Source organism: Notamacropus eugenii, chromosome 1, assembly GCF_028372415.1.
Source record: "Notamacropus eugenii isolate mMacEug1 chromosome 1, mMacEug1.pri_v2, whole genome shotgun sequence".
Taxonomy (NCBI): Eukaryota; Metazoa; Chordata; class Mammalia; order Diprotodontia; family Macropodidae; genus Notamacropus; species Notamacropus eugenii.
In genome coordinates, this window is record NC_092872.1 from 292,712,588 (window position 1) to 292,736,278 (window position 23,691).

The 23,691-nt window shown below is 43.2% G+C and overlaps 1 protein-coding gene across 3 annotated transcripts in view; it reads left to right on the plus strand.

Moving 5' to 3' along the window:
* The window catches only part of MIDEAS (mitotic deacetylase associated SANT domain protein), a 124,717-nt gene that overhangs the window by 75,425 nt on the left and 25,601 nt on the right, over window positions 1-23,691 (plus strand). The window lies entirely within an intron of this gene.

A 23,691-nucleotide genomic window follows, 5' to 3' on the forward strand; every position in this document is an offset into this window, starting at 1 on the left:
CTGCTGAGGTATGCAATATATTTCAAAATGAATATTCTGAAACCATGGTTGGTCATTCCATTTATCAAAGTTCTCAAGTCTTCATAAATTTGTCTCTATAATATTGTCACTGTATGACCCTTTCTTCTAATTGTGGTCTCCTGACTCTGCATCTGCTCATGCAAGTCTTCTTAGGTTTCTCTGAAACCATACTCTTTTTACAGTACAGTAGTTATTCCACTATTTTTATTTACTATGACTTACTAAAACCACTCCACCAATTGATGGATATCCCCCCTCACTTTCCAATTCTTTGCTGTTATAAAGAAAAAAAACTTTCCAGTTCTTTGCTGTTATAAAAAAAAGCTGCTTTAAATATTTTTGTACATCCTTAGAATTTGTTTTGCTTGAAAATATTCTTATGTGCCTTTATTGTTTATCTCTTGACCTTGTTTTAATATTTTTTGTTGTCTTATGGAGTCATTAACTGTTCTTTGGTCCTTCTAATTTCGAGTTCATTGTGTGGGGTAAGGTTTTGTTAATTCCCTTTCCAATTCTTTCTTCCAAAACTCTCATTTCTTTTCCAATTTTTTCCTCTAGCACTCTCATTTCATTTATTTTAAATAATTGTTTTACCCCATTAAAAAACTTGTTTGATCTCCTCCAAGTTGTAGCTGAATTGGGGCCCAAGCTGTGTTTTTCGTTGAGCCTTTGTTTGCCAAAACATCTGTTTAAGAGTCATTCTCTTTTTTTGGCTTTATATCTTAAGCATCTCAGTTACCATGATAACTTTTTACGGTGGTATCCTTTTTTCATTTGTTCAATCTTCCATTCTTTGGACTTTATGTTAGAGCTAGACTCTGCATATTTCTGTAGGGAATGTTTGGGCTGCCCCTGCAGCTGCTTTCCTGGACTATACACAGTTATTCCAGGATGTCAGGGTCAACTTGGGCTAGGGACTTGCAGAGCTTTTAGTGATCCAGGGCAAAATTATACTTTCTACCCTCTTGGTCTAACTTCTTCGAGTTCCTGACCTCAGTCTGGATCTGAGCAATATACCTGTAGACTTTCCTCAATTGGATTGCAATGGATTGCTGCTGGACTTGGTGGCTATCAACCAACTCAGGTTCACAGTGAAAAAAATGTAGACTCTCCTTTAGTCTAGGGCTGTCTTCTTCTGATTATTCTGCTGCAGGCTTCAGATTGGTCTGGAGATTGGAAATCAGACCTTGTTCTGCTCCTGGGATCAGAACCTCACAGCTGCTACTTATCCTTGGAACTTGCTCCTTGCTTGGTACACAATCTAAGGCCAAGTCCCCTTCTAATTAGGCAGCCCTGGATAGAGAACAACCATTTGTCATCTTTTCTTTTGCCCTGAATAAGATTGGGGCGCTCTTTGCTGGATTTGGAGGTTCTTTTTGCTTTGGTGCTCAGCCTCTCCCTGCACTGTTCTCCATTGTCCATAGACTTCTCTCTGTCTCCCTGTGCTGACCGGGGATGGAAAAATGACTCACTATGATTTTTCTTCTTCGATTTCCTGATCAGAACTTAGTCTGAGGCATTTTTTTTAGATGTGTTAGAGATGTGTGGGTGTATGTGAGTTCCACTGTACTTCCTGTTCTTCTACCATCTTGACTCTATCTTAAGAACCTTTGTTCTAAAAGAAAGCTATTGATTAAATAATGAAAGAGATAGAGTGGCTGTGGGGTTTGGAGGAGTAGAAGGTAAGCTTTGTGAGGACAGGGACTGTTTCCATTTTGCTTCTGTTCCTCCATGTATACCTTGAACACAGTGGACATTCAAGAAATTTTTGCCGAATTTTGTCATTTGCTTGTTCTGTGGAAGTTGTATGAGCCATTAATCTTGAAGAACCAGGTCAACTAAATGACCTGTAACCACTCATAGCCCTTTGACTTCAAAGCTCTCTATGTGGCTGTCCACCTTCTCTTCCCAACTCACCACACTACAGTGTGGGAGACAGTAGGGTCACACCAACTTCCCAAGCTGAGGCAGGCAGGGAGCCCTGAGCAGACAAGGGATGCTCACAGAGTGAGTGGGTGGCAGAACTGGTATTGGGATGTGGAACTCTAGGGTCAGGGCCTCTCCTGTGATATTCTGGGACCTTCCCATGATATCTTGTTCCATTCTTAAGTACTATACAGAGATAAAGTCTTAGTGGGTTGGCTTTTAAGAAAGTGAGTAGATACAACCTGGTCCTGATGTGAAGGACATTTGGAGGGAAGGAGATGTTCAAACCTGTTTCATGTGTTACCTAAGTCCAGATAAACTGAATGACTGTTGAGTATCTGGTCAGCCTGGTACAAGGCAGGCAGGGGTGTGTGGGATCCTGCACATACCTGCTTGTGGGAGCATTTCCACCTCAGAAATCAGTAGATGTTTGTTATAAATCAGGGCTTGATTTTTTTGTTGTTGTTGTTGCTTATTTAGTGATGGAGAAATTAATGCAGATAAAACTTAAAAGTGTATGTTTTGGGTACTTTTTTCTTTCTAGATTGCTGGTTAAACATTTTTCCCTGTATGTCCCTGAGTGTCAGGTACATGGGACAAGGCAAGAGTTACCCTAGTAGCTCAGCCACTCACTACCCTGTGACAGTGGAAAACCTCTTCATCTCTTTGGGCCTCCACTTCCTCATCTGTAAAGCAGGAAGGTTTGATGAGGTGATCTCTAAGGTCCCTTCTAGCTCTATAATTTAATGACCCAGGAAGTCTGGACTTCCTCTCAGTTCCACTCTCGATTTGCTCTATACTTTTGCAAGTTTACATTCTCTCTCTGTGGCTGGATTTCCCCATCTTTAAAGGGAGTGTGTTAGTATCTGTTCCTTTACTTACCTAACAAGGGGTGTCATGAGAATAAGAATTTCTGAAATGTACTTTGAGATTCTTGGAGAATCACTTAACCTGCTCTCAGCCTCAGTTTTGTCATCTGTGAAATGGGGATTATAAGAGCACTAACCACACAGTTTGTTGTGAGGATCAAATCAGCTATTTGTAAAGCACTTTGAAAACCTTGACGTGCTATTATAAGTGATAACTATTATTGTTGAGGTAGTTAGGTGGCCTAGTGGGTAGCATCCTAAACTTGGAATCAGGAGCAAGTCACCTACCCTCTTGGCCTCAGTTTCCTCATCTGTAAAATGGAGATAATAATGGCACCTATCTTCCAGGGTTGTTGTCAGGATTAAATGAGGTTACATATATAAGGTGATTTGTAAACATTAGCGTCCCTTGTAAATGTTAGTTATTGGCTAGTATATCACTGGAGAAAGTATCTCACAGAATAGTAGAATTCTCTGATTTAGAGACAGGAGGGATGCTAGGGATCATTTAGTCCAACACCTTCATTTTAGCAGTGAAGAAACTGAAACCAAGAGAGGTTCAGTGTTTTGCTCAAGACCGCACAGGCAGTAAGTGGAAGAGATGAGATTTGAACCCAGATTCTTTGACCCCAAAGCCCAAGCTTTGCCCCACTATACAATGCTGTCCATTCTCCATCTTGAATCTGTATGGTGTTTCATCTTTTTGAGAAGCATTTTCACTTATATCATCTCATTTCAATAGATCTTCTGCTCTTTATTAGCTCTCTTTGAAGGGCTCTAAGAATATATACGTGTGTGTGTGTGTGTATATGTGTGTATATACATATATGGTTCAGGACGATCCATTTTGCTTTGAGGCAGGGGCCTTAACTGGATTAATTCTGATGTTCTTTCTGATCCCAAGGACCTGAATTCAAATCCAGCCTCAGTTATTAACTACATGACCTGGATAAGTCACTTCATTTCTATCTGCCCCAGTTTCCTCATCTGTAAAATGAGGATAATAATAGTTCCTACTTTCCCTCACAGGGTTGTTTTGAGGATCAAATAACATAATATGTGTAAAGCATTTAGCACAGTGCTTGGCAATTAAACACTTAATCCTTCCTTCCTCCCTCCCTCCCTTCTTTCTCTCCCTCCTTCTCTCCTTCCTTGTTCCCTTCCTTCCTTCTCTCCCCTTGTGATGACCCACAAGACCATGCATGCTCGAGAAAAAGAAGATTGATAACCAGCTACCATCCTAATAGCATTAATAGCATTGGAGATTGCACATGAGACAGGAAGATGTCCCTTTTCAGTTTTTAAGACAACTTCACGAATGGCATTTACTTTTGGCACCACTGTCTCTGACAGACTTCTGTACTAGAATGTGCTGGACCAGATGGCTCAAAGACCTGGATCTCTATGGCATGTCTTGTGTTCTTATGCCCTAAGAGGGACGGGAGTGTCTTTTCCCTTCTAGGAGGTAAGGAATTGAATTCCCTGTCGGGGCAGAAAGGAAAGTTGCATGAAAGCTATTTAGGACAGAGATGGATGTACTGAATGTTATTGGCGCCTTTGGAATCTTCACTTTGTGGGTTGCCCCAAGGTTGTGTGGTGGAGTCCTTGTTAGGAAGGATGGGCCTCAGGATGAAAACATTAGCCTCAGTGGTGCCCAGTTCTGCAGGATTTACCTTCTTGATTCCAGTGCCTCTTCCCTAGTCCTTCTCTCTCCCTGCCCCTCTCTCATCCAAGCTTGGCACAAATGGTTCTGCATGACCTAGAATTAAATGTTTTCTCACCTCCACCTCTTAAAATCCCTACCTTCGTTCAAAGTATAATGAAATGTAACAGGATCCCCACCACCACCCCACACACCGCTTATTAACTCTCTCCTCTTCTTGAAATAACTGTGTATATACATGCTTTGTATTTACTTGTTCAGTTGTTTTTCAGTCATGTCCGACTTTTCATGGCCCCATTTGAGGTTTTCTTGGCAAAGGTACTGGAGTGGTTTGCCATTTCCTTCACCATCATATTTACTTAGGTGTGTACGTTATTCTAAGCAGAATGTAAGCTCCTTGAAGGAAGGGATTATTTTTACTTTTTTATCCCAAGGGCCTGGCATAGTTGTATCCAGTAGGAGCTTAATGAATTCTGTTGAATTGAATTCTAATAATAATAGCTAGCATTCCTATAGTACTTTAAAGTTTGCTTATGCTTAATGTGTATTGCCCCCTTTGAGCCTCACAGCTACCCAGTGAGGTAGGTACTAGCTATTATCATCCCCATTTTTTCAAATGAGGAAACTGAGGCAGGAAGAGGCTAAAATGACTTGTCCAGATTCACACAGCTAGTGTTCTGAGGCAGGATTTGAGTTTTGTCTGTTGTTTCTCAGCCCTACCTCAGTCTCTGGCCGTATTTTCCCTACCCCCATCCAACCCTCAACTCTGTTCCATTGGCAGGCATAGTGGAAAGGTCTCTGGATTTGGAGTTAGAAGACCTGAATTTTCTAGCTCTGAATTAGCCACTAACAAAGGCAGCTCTGTGACCTTGGGCAGGTCTTTTCCCCTTCAAAATGAGGGCGTTAGATTTGATATGTAGGCTCCCTTGTAGCTGTGATATTCCATAGCATTCATGATATTATTTCTTTAGTGTAACTCCAAGCTTGGACCATGTTCTTGGCAGAGTCTGGTTGAAAAGGTTGAGGTCATGGTTCTTCCTACCTTCTCTCCCGTTTCCTGAGTGAGATATTGTTTACCGTTTGTGCAGCCCTGGCTTCAGCAGCAGTAACAGCAGGGTTTTCCGAGGTTGCTAGAGTTGCAGTGTTATGGTTTCTTCACACACACACACACACACACACACACACACAATTTCTCTCTTCCTTTCTCTCTCCCCCAACACCCACCACAATGCTTTGTTGGCTTCCTGGGGCATTTCTTGACAACTTCCCTCTGTCTGGAAGAAAAACTTGTGCTTCTGCCAGGTAGGGGGTTGGTTTATTTCTCCTGGTGTTTAGCCCTGTGAGTTAACACCCACATGAGAAAGCAGCAACACGGATGATTAGCTTACTGGAGAAGGAGGGGCGGGGGAAGATGGGAGACGGGACATGGACTGGGGAGGAACAGAGGGAAAGAGTGTGTTTGTGTTCCCTTTATCCAGAAAGAGAGCATCCGCTCTGAACTATGGAGCAAACATAGGTTTTTAGTTTTTTTTTTATTTTAACTTTGTGTGTATGCCTTGCCTTTGGGGCAGGGCCTGTGATTTCTTCCTGTCTCCTAGCAATGTTGGATACATAATAAATGCTGAATGAATAGCCTTTTTTTCCCTTCGATTGGGGTTCTCGTTATTGTTCGTCCTTCCTTCTTGAAGACCAATTACATCAGGAGGGTGATGTCTTGACTTGCAAGTGAATTGGATTTAAGTGAGGCTGGGCTGTGTAATGTCACCAGCCTCACTCTTTCCTTCAGAGACATCTGGGTGCAGTGGCAAGATATAAGTCAGGATGACTGGCAGTGGCCCAGGATACAATGGGAGACCTTGGCCTTTTTTAAAGTAAGTTCTTTCCTGGGTCTCAGTTTGGCATTCAGTGATTAAAGGCTAGGTAAGAATTGAGTCTAAAGATGGCCTAGTTTGCCTTTTCAAAAGAATTATTCCCAGAGGGGAAGACCCTTGAGATCGAAGAATGAAACACAATCTGTGAGTAGTAGTGCCTGCCCCACTGGGGACCCAACTGTCCAGTTCCCCTTCCTTCCGTCCTTTCTTGTTTGGGGTAGAACTAGGGGAAATGGGAACACCTGGGTTTTGTACTCACTTAGTCAAGAAGGCCCTCAGGAGGTGGTTGTTGGGGCGAAGTCAGGGTAGGGCAAGCTTTTGCCCATTACTTTAGATAATTCTGGCATCTACTGTGGCCTCTGGGGATGTTGGACATGGAGTTATAGCAGGAGACTTTGAACAGAGACTTTGACACAGGTAGAGTCCCCTGGAATGGATGGGGTGGGAAATGTTACTGGTTTAAGGGTGTCAAATAGAAGGGGGGTAGCCACGTTCCACTAAGGCAGATCCTCAGAGTAGACCTAAGCAGCTCAAAACCCTCTAGTACCTCCCTGTCTTTTTTGGGTTCTACAGGATTGCAGATAACTTGGGGCCAAGCTAAGATTAGAGGGGTCACCAGAGATTTGCAATGTTCTTTTTCGGTCACTGTATAATATTTTCTAGTCAAGACATCTGGGTAGTATAGTAGATAGAGCACTAGTCTTGGAGTCATGTGATCAGTGTTCAAATCTTGCCTCAGGACTTTCACTAGCTGTTGGATTTTGAGCAAATCACTTGACTTCTGAGTCTCATTTTCCTCATCTGTAAAATGGGAGTAACACTAGCATCTACCTCCCAGAATTGTGGTGAGATAACACGTGTGAGTGGCTTCACAAACCTATATAAATACTAGACAGTACTATTATAGTCATTCTATCAGCTTCTCAACACTGGACCATGTCTCTAGTGAGTCTGTATTTAGAATCATAGGTTGATTAAAAGACTTCAACCTGAAAAAAGGTCTTATATCCTTGTAGTCCAACATTCTCAATTTATGCATTAGGTACTGAGGCTCACAAAGGTTAAGTGACCTATTTTTTAAGGTCACACAGCTGAGGAGGAGCCAAGGTAGAATTTGAACAAAAATCTAATTTGTGTGTGTGTGTGTGTGTGTGTGTGTGTGTGTGTGAGTGTGTGTGTGTGTGTGTGTGTGTGAAAGAGAGAGAGAGAGAAAGGGAGAGAGGGAGAGAGATTTCCATGAATAAAACCGTATCCATTTCTGATGTTGATTTTAAGGGGGCTAAAGACTTTGGTTGGGAGGACTAAGCAAGGAGGGATTTCAGCACTTGCAGAAGCAATGACACCAAAGTTGCTTTCCTGGAGGACAGCCCTGTGAGACAAGTGCTGTTATTACCCCCCATTCTCTAATTGCCCTCCACTTTACAAGTGAGAAAACTGAGGGTGAGACAGGTTGTTGCATGGGTCACCTAGTCAATACGTGTCTGAAATGAGGCATGACTCTACATGACCCCATGGACTTTTTTCCATGGGGTTTTCTTGACAAAGGTACTGGAGTGGTTGCTATTTCCTTCTTTGGGTGTGCCCCCATTTTACAGAAGAGGAACTGAGGCAAACAGGGGTTAAGTGACTTGCCCTGGGTCACCCAGCTAGTAAGTTTCTGAGGTCAGATTTGAACTCAGATCTTTCTGACTGCCAAGTCCAGTGCTCTATCCACTAAACCAACTCGTTGCCTGCTAGGCAGCTTCTCCTCCCTTATGAAGTTCTAAGTTTCATACAGAAAAGAATCCCATCTACTCCTTCAGTCAGTCAATAAACAAGTCTTTATTACTCATCTGCTCCTAAGTACTCAGCATTGTGGTTGCTACTCTGGAAGATAAATAATCAATTATTCAAAAGTACCTTCTGTCTTCCAGCTCAAGTAAAGCAATATCTGTCCTCAAGCAGTTTGTACTCTGGTTCTGGGGTCCTTCACTTTTGGGGGGCCATGAACCCCTTAGGCAATCTGATGAAGCCTGTGGATACTCTCTCAGTAATGTTTTTAAATGCATAAAACAAAATACATGGGATTACAAAGAAAACCAACTGTATTGACATATACTTAAAATATTAAAAAACCAAGTTCATGGACAGGTATAAGAACTTTTGTTTTAGGAAGCAGTATAAAATATAATCCCTAGGTGCAAGAAGCTGACTTTCTAGCTGTGGAGAGGGAATCATTAGAGAATAAGTCACTGCTAAACTGTGTGGTAGCACTGATTCTACAGGCTTTGAAGGGAGGGGCATGTTAGGCCAGTGAAGCAACGTGAGAAAAGGCACGCTAGGAGCAGTGAGTAACTTGCTTGACTGGAGTGGAGGTTGCACGTAGGGCAGTAGCAGAAGATAAGGTTGAATAGGCAGGGCGAAGCGAGGTGATGGGAAGGCCTTGAAAACCTTGTCCATTTGTATTTCCCCACTGTGGACATCTTGTAAGTTTATTGCCTGAGCGTACTTAGAAATTCCAGGGTCAAATCCCCAGAGAGCTTTTACCTAGTAACCTATTAAGCATCCCATACTTTTCCAGAAGGGGAAGGAGAAACCGAAACAAGTGGCTGTGGAGCATGGATTTGCCTCATCTCCAATCTCCAGGAACTTCTTTCTGTAGAGGCTCAGAAAATCAGCAGCCTGATAGGTAGATAGCATGGGTACTTTCCTGGTCCACTGGGCAGAGGAAGTCTCACCTTGATCACTCACACCTCATATGGACTATTTGTGCCAGACTTGTGGCAGAGCATTCTGAGCTCGTATTAGTCTGATCGGCTACAGTCAGACACATTGAAACTTGACTCTAGCATGGTGATGTCATTTTAGTCCTCCGAGAATGAAGGACAATAACCAACCAACCAACTCCTACCAGACAGTTGGCTTTTTAAATTAATGTTTTATTGATGCTTTTTTCCCCCCAAAATCTATATAGTGACCCTACCTTTGTAATAAAGAAAAATAGTTAAGGGATTGGAGTCTTCTTTTTTTTTTCACATGGATCTTTCAATCACTTGTCTGTGTGTGTATTTTTGTCCTCCTGGTAAAATATAAGCTCCTTGAGGTCAGGGACTGACTCACTTATGGGTACCTGGCATTAAATACCTATAGTAGGCATTTAATAACACCTATAATACACCATTGGCATATAAATAGGTAGATGGTACAGTGGATAGAGCACTGGCTTGGAATTGGGAAGACTGATCTTCCTGAGTTCAAATCTGGCTTAAGACTCTTACTAGCTGTGTGACCCTGGGCAAGTCTCTTAACCTTTTTTGCTTCAGTTCCTCATCTGTAAAATGAGCTGGATAAGGAAATGGCAAACCACTCCAGTATCTCTGCCAAGAAAACCCCAAATGGAGTCACAAAGAGGTGGACATGAATGAAATGACCAAACAGCAACCATCTGGGGGTGGGGGGCACCTTGGTGACCCAGTGTCAGTCTGACATAATTGAAAAATGACTAACACACAAAAACCCCACTATATACTAGACTTGCTGATCGAATGACTGACATAAAATTCAGTATTCTGCACCAGAAATGAACTGGTAAATATTTAACATTGTATATTTACAACCTTTTAAGTTTAATCTATAATATTAGCATTTTCTCCATCCCTATATTAAGTCTAGACTATCAAACAAAATGATAAATCCAGTCTTGATTTGTAGCATATGCTGAGTTTTGAGATGTAAGTGAGCACACTGAAAACTTAATTGGTCCTCTAGAGGGTCTCCTGGGCTGTGGCACCTCCATGTGAGTTTGTAACCATTATTCTCCACCTCCCCAAGGAGAGAAGGGGCAGTACAATCTGAATAGGGGTTTCCTGGATGAGTGAAGACGGCCTTTGAATTTGTGAAAGCTTGATTCATTCTTATACGTTCACACCTACCAGATGCTTGGGTAATAGTTGGGAGACAGAATCTAAGGATTACTGCCTGAGAAGGACCACCCCAAGTTGGGGAGGAGTTCAGCTAGGAAATTTCATTAGGGCCAAGCATATTCCCAGTGTGTGGGAGGGGAAGCTGGAGGCAACTTAACTGCCAGTGGCAATCCTTGAAGCCTAGAAATGTGAGGTCCTTTTTTTTTCTGACTCATTATTCTCGCTGTGCCTCAGTTTTTCCATCTATAAAATGGGAATAATTATCCCCATTTCCCATCGACTTCTGGTGTGTTGTCATGAGGATAAAAGTGAAATAGAAAGATGCGAACTCCATTCAACAGAGATGCAATATTAGTCTTTTATAACTGGAGAGGATATCCTCTTACCTCTTCTTCCAACCCTGATCCATGTTCCAGGATAGATGTTTTTATAGCAAAGTATAAACCATTCCCAAATCTGACATGCTTTTTAGTTGGCCAAATCCCTGACTAAATTTTCACTTCAGTCTACTGAAGTCCTATCCGAGTTCTGTTTGCCTAAGCAAAGGGTCATGGAAGTTATGAATGTGTATCAGTGGTGTTCCTCTGTTCTTTCTCCCCTGTTAGATTGGAAACTGAAAACAAGGATAATATTTCTATTTGTCTCAGGGAAAATTGGGTGGGCTCCCTCAGTCTCTTGTGGGAGACTTTTGTCAGTGATGGAACAGGGAATGGAGAGAATTGAATTGGTTACTGATTAAGCATTGTCCATAATGAAAACTTCTTTGGGCACTTGGACAGTCAGACTAGCCCATTCTGAGGATTCCCAACCAGTGTGCAATCTGGCTACCATTTGGTCTATAATGGTATCACATAAGATCCTTTCCCTTTTCTTATCCCCCCTGTACTAAGATGGGGAGGTAAACTTTTGGGCTTGGATGTGTGCAGAGCGTAATCTGACTTCTTCAAGACCTCACCCCTTGGGTCCAGTAAGCCTCGAACAGACCCTCTTTCCCCGGGAGGGTATAGGACAGATACTCTATGTAGTTATGTTTGCAACTAATTGTTTTCCCCCTAGTTATGCTTTATTTTTAAATTTTATTTTTAAAATTCTAAACTTGACAAGCACCAAATAAAATTAGCATTTCCATATACAGAGTTGGAAAGAAAAAGAAGTTATTTATGAAACTCTGAATCTCTATTTCATATAGTTTGCTTTTCCTTTCAAGTATATAATAAATTCAACAAGTAACTTCCAAACCTGTCCAACTTGTCTGTTTATCCTTTTGACCTTCCTTGTGTTCTTAACTATTCAGTTTTTAAAATTTGCTTAATTTTTCTCTTTCCTTTCTTTGCTTTTTCCCCTGTTTTGTTTTTTGGTGGGTTGTTTTTTTTTTTTTTTGAGGTCAGCTCTATGTTGGCTTCTCTCTCCAACTCCACTCCACCCCCATTGGAAAGAAAGAAAAAACTTCTAATAAGGATACGTAGTCAAGAACACCATATTCTGGTCTTGGGCTCTGACTCAAAATATGTGTCTTATTCTGCACCTTTAGTCCATCAACTGTACGTTAGGAAGTGGGTACATTTACTTCCTCAAATGTCCTCTGGAATCATTGTTGGTCATTGCAAAGAACACAGTTCTTAGTCTTTCAAAAATGTTGTTCTTCACAGTGTTATTATTAGGTAGCTGGGTGGCAAAATGGATAGTCCTAGAGTTAGGAAGACAGTTCAGACTCAGCCTCAGACACTTAATTGCTGTGTCATCTTGGGCAAGTCATGCTTGCCTCAGATGCAGCTGTAAAATGGGGATAATACTCCCTCATACCCCCTCCCCTGGGTTGTTGGGAAAATCAAATGAATTAATTGATAAATTTACAGATATTAAAGCACTTAGCATAATGCCTCTCACATAGTAAGTACTGTGTAAATAATATCTATTATCATTATTACAGTTATATAAATTCTGAGTTTTGCTTATTTTACCCTGCATCAGTTCATAAAAGTCTTATCAAATTTCTCTAAAACCCTTCCTTTTTTTTTAATCCCTTCCTAATAAACCACTTGTTCAGTCACTTAATCTCTTCCTCATAAACCGCTTGTTCAACCATTCCCAATTGATAGGCATTTCTTACTTTTCTGTTCTTTGCTATAATGAAAATTACTACTATAAGTATCTTTTTCATAGAGGTCCATTTCTTCTTTGATCTCCTTTGGATATAATAATTTGATCTCCTTGGTCCAAGAATGTGTACAATTTACTGGCTTTTGCAACAGTTTTTCAAATTTCCTCAACCAACACTGTATAAGTTTTCCTTCTCCCCTTTCCTACTTCCAACAATTGTCATTTTTTTTTCTGTATTCTTTGCTGGTTTATTGGATTGAGATGGGACCTCTTAAGAGTTGTTTTGCATTTCTCCAGTAATAAATGGAACTAATAGAACATTTTTTGATAGGGCTTATAGTTTGTTTTACTTTGACAACTGCCTGTTCATAGCACTTGACCACTTATCCTGATGAATAACTCTTGTTCTGATATATTTGAAGCAGTTCCTTATATATCTTGTATATCAGGTCTTTATCATAAAAAAAAAAAAAAAGCTGCAAAGATTTCTTCCCAGCTCTTTTCCTTTTATTCTTAGCTGCATTGGTTTTGTTTGTCCAAAACCATTTTGATTTCATTTAATTCAAGTTATCCACCTGTGTGGTCATGAATTTTTCCTTTGCAGTTCTGAACAGTATTTTTATTCCATGCCCCTTTAATTTGTTTATATGGTGACCTTTTACATGTAAGTCATGTATCCATTTGGAGCTTTTCTTGGTATGAGATATTGGTCTTTACTTAATTTCTGCCATGCTGCTTTCCAGTTTTCCCAACAATTTTAGTTAAATAGTAAATTCTAGTAACTGGGGTCTTTGGGTTTATCAAGCTAGGTAGGCTATTATGTTTCATGATCTGTTCCACTGATTGATTTTTTTTAACCGTTATTAAATAGATTTGATGATGACAGCTTTGTAGTGTAGCTCAACAACTATTGTTGATTGTTTCTTCCTTGAACCTAGCCTGGAGGAACTGAGGAGTCCGAGGGGAAAGGAAAGTGAGATGGATGAGATGTCTGTCCATCCCATTCATTAAACACGCTGGCACACACTTATTAAGTACCTCTTATATGTAAATACTGTGTTTGGTGCTGGGGTTATAGGAGAAAGACGTCCTACCCTCAAGGAGTTTAGATCGTTCTTAGGATGATGCCAAGTGTTCCCAGATTAGCAAATGCAAAATATAAACCAGATCATTTGTTGAGGGAGAGTACACTAACCATTGCTAGGTACCGGGAAAGGCCTTGTTGTGTATGCAGCGAACCTGGAGCTACTTCCCTAACCAACCCCTACTCACCGTGGCAGGTTGTTTCTACTTATCCACCCAGAGCCCTAGGGTATTCGGTAAGGTTAAGGTCAGTTCTCTAATGCTAGATCACTTGTTCCCATCATTATTAGTTGATATCAATTAATCCAACAGATTTAATTAAATTTTAGAAATGGATATTTACTATGGTGATACAGTGTAAAACACCCACCCTAAAGCCTGTGGCACACTCTATGTTCAGTACATGTAGAAATTCAAGATTCAAGCTTAGGTCATGGCAAAAGAATAATTCATATCTCCTAGAAATTCTTTTGTTGGAGCCCTCATATGTTCCCCTTAACCGCAGTGTCATTTTTGTTGTTGGGAGACTTTATAGAGGCTTGAACATACCTCTTTTCTTTCCTTGGCTCCAGATGCAAATAGTGCCATCGGCTTTTCTGGGAAGCTGAGGTGCCAGCTGGAAATCGAAAATTTCCCAAATCTTTTAAGCTAAGAAGGTCCTCCTCCAACCAAGGAAGTCTCTTCCAAATCTGACTGTGTCCTAAAAGTTTCTTGGACTACAGATATTTACTAAACATTCCACAGTGCTAGGGACAGTGCTAAGGGCTGGGGATACAAATATGAAAAATAAAGACAGCCTCTGCCCTCAGGGAGTTTACAATCTCTTGGAGGAAGAGAACACACACAAAAAAGCTAAAAAGTAGTGGAGGGGAGCTATAAAGCCTGGGGGCATGGTGGCTAAATCTGAAGTCCCAAATCACCCCACCCCACCCCCCTGGGGTAAAGAGGAGATGTTTTAATTCATAGTTCCAGCCTCCATTGGGAGGAGGTGTGAATACCAAAGGTGATTAGATCTTTCTTGGTGGTAATATTTCCCAGTGATAAATAGAGAAGGGAAAAAAAAAATCCAAAATGAGCTAATCCAAGTAGGAGACCAAGGAGATATCTGAGGAGCTAAGAGTCCTAAAGTCAGTTCTTCATGACTGCCCAAATCTGTACCTGTCTCCAAATGAGTAGGTGACGAATATCCTTAGGGTCTCTTGGGTATTCAGAAGTTTATTTAGGAAAATCACGGGCTACAGGCTAAAGACACAATCTGGAAAATGTCTGTGTCAAAACTAGTGCTATGAGAGGCTTCATTTTATTTCCAGTGAGTGTTTGTGAGGAATGGGGTGAAAGGAACTAGTTTTAGTCCTCTAAATTCTGCACACAGGATACCAAAGAATGTATCCAGTAAGTCTTTCCCCTATTTATTTAGCTCTCGGCCCCAGGAACCTGCTGGTGGGGGTAAGGTCTGTTTCTCTCTGTTTTGCTGAAGGGTTGTGGTATGGTTAGGAGTTTGGGTCCTTTTCACTTAACCTCAGGTTGTGGGAGGGTATTGTTTTCAGGATGTTGCTGGCTTTTGAGAAGTGCTCCACCAGCCATCATCTTGGCCCACCAGGTGGGCCCACAGCGCATGTTTGGGTGGCATTTCTGACAAAGCTCCGGATAGACATGACATTGGATGCTACATACAGTTGTATGCTCTGGAAAAATTGGTGGGGCAATGTAGGAAATCCCTGTCCAAAAGCCCTGTTCAAAAACCGGTAGGTAGAAGAAACTGGAGTAAACTGAGTAATAATGCCTTTAGCCTACCCCTGAATGAAATGTCCTTCCACTTAGATGTTGAACACAGGTGCCTGGATGGCGTGGTTTAGAAGAAGGGAGGCTAGAAGCAGCAGTGAATTGCTAGAGAACACAAAGTCTGCCTGCCATCCCGAGCAAAGGGAGCTGCAAATTAGACCTCCTGTTGTAAAATAGGTCAAGCTGCCAAGGCCTTGGTTAATGGGGCCAGAGCTATGCATGGATTGAGTGTAGGGAGCTGGGGATAGGTGAGTCATTCTTGGCCTAGAGTCTCTATTGCTAGAGCATTTATTGAGCACTTACTATCTGCCAGGTGCTGTGCTAAGATGTGAAGATACAGATATTAGCAATCTATGGAAAGAATTATCCCACAGCTGTGGCTCTCCCTTTTGAAAGCAAAGGAACTGTGTATTATGTGGCCAAAAAGTCCACAGGACTCATGGTCAGTCACTTAGCTTTGGATCCCTGCTCTGGAACATACTGCAGGAGGGTGGTAGGTGATTGTTGGGGGGCCGGGCAGGGTGTGACGCTTGGGGATAGAGCAAGAGAATTTAGGGTCAGCCCTTCCTCTCTTCTACCTGGAATGATATGGCTTTGTTGGAATAGGGGGAATGGGGCAGCAGGCCAATAGGTCTCTGACCTCGAGTCATCTTAGCCAGGATCACACTAGGAGGGTCTAGGAGGCAGGAAATAATAATGTGACTGTGAAAAGGTCACTTAACCTTTGTGTGACTGTTTCCCCTCTGTAAAATGGGGGCATTAAATATTTGTTCACTTTCTTCCTCCCTGGGCTCTTGTGAGGATTAAATGAAATAACCTTAGGACTCTAGTCAGAAGCCCTAATTCCTGCTTTGGGACATGCCTGATGAGGATAGCAGATGATTGTTGGGGTAGCACTTGGGGGGCGGACCGTGTCCTTATTCTTCCATTACCCAATTACACTGCTGTGCCTAATAGCCATCCACATGGGAGCTTGGTACTGGGCTGAGCACGCTGAATATATTATTTTCCTCCATGTTCTATGTAGCCCAGACAAACTGGCCGTCTTTTGTCTCCTTCCCCTCACCTGAGCTTTTGGGATGGCCATCCCGGATGCCTGGAACACCCTCCTTCTCTATCTCGTCTCTCAGAATCCCTAGTTGTCTTTAGGGATCTACCCAAATTCCACTCTGATTTTCTGAGCTGCTAATACCTTCCTCTTCTCCTTCCCAACCCCTGCCCCCCAAAAAATCACCTTGTGTCTCTTTTGTCTGTATCCATCTACTGACGTGTCTCTCCCAGCTAGATTGTAAATGTCTTATGGGTAGGGATTGTTTTCATTTTTATTTTTGCCCAATTCCTTACACATAACTGAAGTCTACTAAATGCTTGTTGATTGATTAATTGGAGTGGAGGCAAATTGTGACAGAACAGAATATTGAATTTGATGTCCAAAGACCTGAGCTCAAATCTAATTTCTGCCCCTTAAGCTACCTTGAACAAATTAATAGTAATCGAATCACACTTTCCCTCTTTAAGACCTCAGTTTCCTTATCTATATAATGAAGGGATTGGACTAGATGATTCTGAGATGTCTTTCAGTTCCAAAGTCTATGTTCAGTCACGTGATTTGCAAAGTGGGGTTAACTATGCTTGTTCTACGCATTTCATCATGTTAGGAGAATTTTGTTGTTGTTGTTGTGGTAAACCTTAACACTATAAACATGAGCTACTGTTAATAATTTCCTAAGCTAGGGAGGGAACTGTGACAGTGTTTTTAAGTGCTAAGGGGCCTCAAAGTGTAGACTGGTAACTGGGTGGACTTACTTTGTTAAAAGTAAGACTTTAGATGCATCTGGTCAGGTTCTGGGGTCTGGAATATGTTATAGATAATCATTGGTGGGAGGCTGGCACTTGGGGATAGAGCATGAGAGTTGACTGCAGGTCAGCCTTTCCTCTCTTGGTCTGGAATGATACTGCTTTGGTGGAATGAAGGACCAGACAGCTGGCCAACGGTTTTCTGGTTTTGAGTGTCTCAATGAGATTCCTACTAAAGGAGTCTAGGAGGCAGGGAATAGGGAAGTTGCTGGAGCTGACTTCCTTAGAGACTAGGGTGTACCTGTAGAAATTTGAATTTTCACCTCTGGGAGCTGTACCTTACAAAGCAAAGCTCTTCTTACCCTAATTCTCTCTTTCCCTTCCCCCTATCAATACACTCTCTGGCCCTCTTTTTGTTCTCAAAATGAGTTTCCCTAAATCTCTCTTGCATGAATCTCAGAGTAAGCGCTCCAGGCCACAGTCCTCCCAAAAGCTCTGGAGGATCTCCATATCTGCTTAAGGTCCTGGCCTCCTCCTAGGACCTGAATAGCCCTAGGTCAGAGCTGAACAGAGGTTTGATGGGGAAAGAAGGTAAGGAAAGAGCTGGAAAGAGGAGTTGATAGACCAGGACCAAAAAAAAAGAAACCGTGTAGTGTAGGTTGTATTATTATCAGGGAGGCCCAAATAAGCTGTGGTTTCCTTTCATGATGATCAGACAGCAGCTGTCCCTGAAATTGTGAGGCCCAGAGGCATTCTTGTCTGCTCTTGGTTTCTCATTAAGCCCTTTTCCTTCTAAGGGGGACAAGAATATCCCAGTGAGGGGACATAAATTAAGAGCATTTGGAGAGAAAGAACTAGTTAGTCCTCAGCCATTTCCCCTTTCCCCCCATCTGTAGAAGGGTAGCAAACCATAGGTTAGATGGAGGAGGAAGATGAAAGTCTGGCTAGTTGGCTCCACCTTATGGTGCATCAGTGGGGGTTGGGGAGCAGGACTGGAGGAAATGACTCAAAGCCCACCAAAGCTACAGCAGACTTGATGAATAAGAGAGCTGAGTTCTATCTGAGAGGAGGACATGGCATCAAACCCTGTGCCCATAGAACTTCCCAAAAGCTAAGTGATTGAAATGCATGTGACTTCTGCAGAAATCTTGAAGAGCAAATGCTATAAGAAGACTGGAGAGACTTGGGCCCCTGGAGAGGGTGGAGAAGTTGAGTTGGAAAGTGTGGGGTGGAATCTGTTACCCTTTAGTTGGACCAAGGAAATGAACTGACTAGCTTTGCAGCCTCTGGCCCCTTCTCTTCTCCACCCTCTCTGCCTATAGGCCAGGGAGACTCAGCAGAGCCTCACAGCTGTTTCCTTGGGGAGGATGGGAGGGGACTTGCTGGCCAAGGGAAGCATCTGCTGCAGATGCCTCTATTACGCATCGGGAGAAATTTGTGCTAGGGAAACCCTTCCCCAGCAGAAGCTACATCAGACAACAGGTGGTGGTGGAGGGGAGGTGAAAAGGAGTTGGGGGAGTATGGGGAGAGGCTGAGGAGAGACATGGTGTCTCAGCTGTTGAGCAAGCCCCAAGCTTCCTGCTGACTACATGGCTCCCTCCCTGAGAGGCTCCCAGTGCATACTCCACACCCTTCCCTGGAGACAAAGGGCATTCCAGGCTTGGAAAGAACAGCCCTCTTTTCCCCCTCCCTGATAATAGAAGGCTCCTGGGGCCTCTCCTATACCAAAGTATCTTGGCCTTCTCTTGCTCTCCCTTATGAGATGACGGTGATGATTTTGCAAAAGGAAGCATTGCAAGGGGAAGGGGGTGGGAGGAGCTACCAAGAGAAGGAGGTGCCCCATGCAGATTCCTGGGATGGTAGGCTACAAGGCAGGGTTTCTGGAAGGAAGAGCAGTAGACTAAAAGATGTAGAGATTCGTTTCTGCTTCATTCATTAGACACCCGGGTGATATCGTAGACAACAGTGCTGTACTTGGAGTCTGGGAGTCCTGAGTTTCAGTCCTGTCTCAGTCACTTGCTAGCTCTATCACCCTGGGTGAGTCTGTTAACTAGTCACTCCAAAACCTTGGTTTTTTCATCTATAAAATGGAGATGATAATAGCACCCTTTCCTTCCTTCCTTCCTTCTTTCCTTCCTTCCTTTCTTCTCTCTCTCCCTCCCTCCTTCTCTCCATTCCTTTGAAATCAAGGTTAAGTGACTCGCCCAGGGTCACATAGCTAGTAATTGTCTGAAGCTAAGTTTGAACTCAGGTCCTTCTGACTCCAGGGCCAGTGCTGCCACCTAACTGTCTTACTGTTCCTTCCTGGGTGCCCCGACAGATGGACATTTTCTTTTTGGAGGGTGTCCTGACTTAAGAAGCATGCCCACCTCTCTACCACCTATTACAAGGAGTCCTATAGATCGTGCTAGGTTTAGCACTCCCTTGACATTTCTTGGGTTTTCCCTCTCGTAATCTCTTTTTACTGTGACCCAACAGATTTGAAGTTCTAGGTAATTTCCTAAGGAAAATCTTGGGGAGCTAAGCTTGTGTGTAGAAGAGGAGAGTCAGGGTCAGGTCAGTGGTACCCATGAGGCCCTTTCCCTAAAAGCCTGGTGCAAACCTGGATTTTGAATTGGAAGTGATTTCTGAGATTGTCTAACTTCTTCATTTACTAGGTAAAGAAACCAAAGACCAGAGACGTTTAGCTCTGATAGTGGGTACTCAGGTCCTAGAGATCTGCATTCCTGAAGTTGGGACCTTTCTCCCACTTTGCTACTTCCAAAATGAGAGGATATAAAAGAGAAATTTCAGCTGCAGCAATTTCAGCTATAACCTAGGTGTCAGATACCCTGAATCTCAAAGGGACCAGAAGGCTCATTTGTATTAGCGCTACTCATGTCCTGCCTCCCCCACCCCCCATCTTGTGTGGTTCCATTCACAGAAGAGGGCTGCTGTCTGCCTCTTGCACTGCCTGTCTGCCTGCCTCTCACACGCCAAGTATCTCTGGCATCTCTTTAGTCACCAGGCCCCATTACTGTGGTTTGTATGGGGGTTGTCAGGAAGGTCTGTGGTCATAGTGAAGGGGAGGCAGGCTAGGAGAGTAGGGGGGACAGCAGAGGAGGCTTCGAGTTTCTTTGCAGTCCCATGAACCTCTAATCCTTAGCAGCTCTGCCTACCACCACTACCACTCCCATTCTTCCCCTACGACAGACTGACAAGGCAAACACTGACTGCCTGAGCTGGTTGGGTGCTGTTGGCTGAAGGTTGAGCTTGTCAGGTTGTTGCCAGGTTGGAAAGGATCCTTCCACCGATGACAAATGATGGGCATGATGTTTTAGGGCACTTCTGTGGGTGGTTGTTTTCCTGAGTGCTTTGGTTTCTGCATTCCCTACAGTGACGCTGGGTCTGGTTGCAAAAGTGTATAAATGCAATAGAGGTTTTTGTTCAGAGGGCTAGTTCTAGGTCAGTTTCTCCTTTGCTTCTTTCCCCTTTACTTATTCAATGCTCCTGGGGTCTGTATCTCTACACATCTGCCCCCCTATTCTGTCTCTTCTTATGTGAAAGAAAAGGTTTTCCCTCTAGATGAACCAGAACTTTGAGAAGCACCAAGTGTTTGCTGTGACAGAAGCCTAGGAAAGCAAGGGGGGGAAGGAGGGACTACTAAGGGAGGAAACCCAGAGAATCTGATGGGTCACGTGGGGTTGGGGAGCTGAGGAAGAAAATAGAGAAGGAGGAAGTTACTGCCCTACTGTGATGTAGGGTGAAAGTGAAAGATGATAGGAAGAGGGAGTTGGAGGAGTGAGTCACTATGGGTAATGGAGTAAGAGGGAGTAAGGAAATAAGTGGTCAGATGAATGATAGTCCTTAGGTTGGTCTCTTGGAAAGTTAATTCCTCCCTGCAAAGCCTTCCTTTGGGGAGTAGGGAGGCTTGGACAGCCAGGCACATGAAACATGGCTGGGGGCTGTCCCAGTTGGACAGTGTGAGAGCAAATATTTTTCCAGGCCCGACGCTTCTAGTACCTGATCCATCTGCAGGAACTCTCCTTGAAGTGCTATATGCATGTGAGTGGTTGGTACTATTATATTTTCTTCTTGGGTTTTTAATCCCATTTCTGTGGTATCCTTGCAGCAGAAATGACTTCTCTCCTCAGACTTTCCCTATCACAAACTCTTCTGAACATTTCCCCCTTTCTCATAGTCTCCCTCCCCCGCTCCACGCCATAGCTGGACATTAAGACTTTAACTGCCTCAAGTCTGTCCCTACTTCATTCTATCATCCACTTGACCATTAATTTGATCTTTCCGTGTCTCTACTCCCCTCCCCTTCAAACAGTTCTATTGCTTCCATGATCAAATATAAAATCCTTTTAAAGCCCTTTCCTGCTGGAAAATCTGGCCCATTCCTACTTTTTCAGTTTTCTTATACTTTATATCCTCCCCCCACCATGCCCCTGACTCCATGAATTCATACTGACCACTATCCCCCATGCCTGTATGGCTTTCCCACTTCATCTCTATGTTTCTGCTTCCTTCAAGTCTTAGCTAAAATCCAACCTTCAGTCTTCCTGAACTTTAGGGCTCTCCCTTTGAGATCATCTCCAGTTTATCCTGTGTATATTTTTGTTCACAGGACACAGTTTGCTGTGTCTCCCATTGAATTATGACCACCTTGACATCAGGGACTGGCTTTTGCTTTTCTTTGTATCCCAGCACTTAGCATGGTGCCTGGAACATTCTAAGTGCTTAATGAACACTTGTTGACTGACTCTGTACCCGCCTCAGCTCCTCTTGTAGTTCCTTCTGAGAGAACGGAGAGACAACCCTAGCTGCTGCCCCAGAGTCACCACCATCTTTCATAGGGTACCACCAGCCTGTCAGTGCAGGTTACGTGAGCCTTGAGATGGAAACCTTTAGCTGGAATTTGTATACGTTCCTCACTTTCCACATCTTGGAATTTCCAACTTTGTTCAGGGCTCTCAATTCAAGTGCCTCCTCCAAGGAGAGGCTAGTAGGCACTTGAATTAAATTTTGTTGAATGAAATAATACTTTTTCAAATTGAGCCCTTCTTCCCCACTCCTTCCACTGTCCTGGAGGCTTTAGCTGCTGGGAGTGGAAGGAGGCTGAGGCTTTGGGCTTTAGTCAGGATGTCTCCAGATTTGTCTGTGCTTGAAGCCTCCAACATCTGTAGGCTGCCTTTCCCAGGCCCCTCAGCTGCTAGTGTCTTCCCTTCTCAGATTACATTCCCTGTACTTTATGTTTTGCATGTGCCTAGCTATTTATAGTTTTTCTTGCACATCAGACTATGAGTACCTTGAGGGCAAGGATTGGTTGTGCCCTTCTTTGTACCTCTAGTGTTTAGCACAGTCCTTGGACCCCTAGTAAATGCTGCATAAAAACCTGCAGACCGACTTTGCAATTAAGTAGCCTCGGAATTAGGTGACCAGTGTGGCTTCCTCTTGGGTTATTTGCCTTCTCTTCTGGTTCATACCCCATTATAGATCTGCCTCCGTGCCCAGAGACTGGGAGGTCCTGTGCATTTACCAGGCTTTTCTCAGAACTTCTCCCAGGGGGCCACTTCTGCTGCCAATGGCTGGGTCAGGAATGTGCCTAGAAGCCCAGAGCCATGCTCAGCTGGCCTGATGGTGCCTTTGGCAGCTGTCTTCTCTTCCTTGTGGAAATACTCCCCCTCCCAAGCTTTAGCTGGACCTTGGCATGGTACACTCTCTCTCTCCCTGTCCCTCCTTCACTCCTGCCCTCCCCTCCTCTCTTTCCCTCTCCTTTTCCCTCTCCCTCCCTCTTTCTCTCCTCTTTCCTCTCTTTCTCTGTTTTAGAGAGAGAAGAAAGGTGTAAGGGATTGTCATATGCTTCTGAATTGTAGGATAGTCTGAAATAGAGCAGAAAGATGCTAGTGGGTAGTGTAAAACCCTAGGTAGATTCCTTGGGGGCCATAGGAGTTGCCACATTGAGCACATATAATTCTTTAAGGTTTGCCAAGCACTTTACAAATAATTTTATCTTCAAAACAACCTTGGGAGATAAATGCTTGTAACCCACATTTTACAGATGAGGAAACTGAGGCAGGCAGCAGTTTAAGTATTCTTAATCTCTGCTCAAGGTCTCAGCTAGTTGGAGGCTAGATTTGAGCTCAGGTCTTCTTGACTGCAAGTTCAATAGGATATCTACTATCTCACCTACCTGTTAGTAATAATAGGGGCAGCAAGGTGACACAATGGATAGAGCATTGTTCTTGGAGTCAGGAGTACTCAAGTTCAAATCCAGCCTCAGATACTTTATTAGCTGTATGACCCTAGGCAAGTCACCTAACCTCAGTTACCTCCCCAAAAAGGTAATATACACAAAATTATGCGACGAGTACATTAAGATTGTTTTTAGTCATCTGACTCTTTGTGATTCCATTGTTTTTTAAGCCTTTGCTTAAAAGGCACTGGATGCTGGATACTGGAGTGGTTTGCCAAATGAGGAAACTGAGGCAAACAGTTAAATGACTTGCCCAGAGTCACCCAGCTAGGAAGTATCTGAGGCCAGATTGGAACTCAGGAAACTGAGTTTTCCTGATTCTAGGTCCCTTGTTCTGTCTGCTGCACCACCTACTTGCTCCATAATAGTTACAGAGCGGTATGTGGGGCATGAGGTAGAAGGTGGTTTTTTTAATGGATGAATCAGGTAGGTTTCA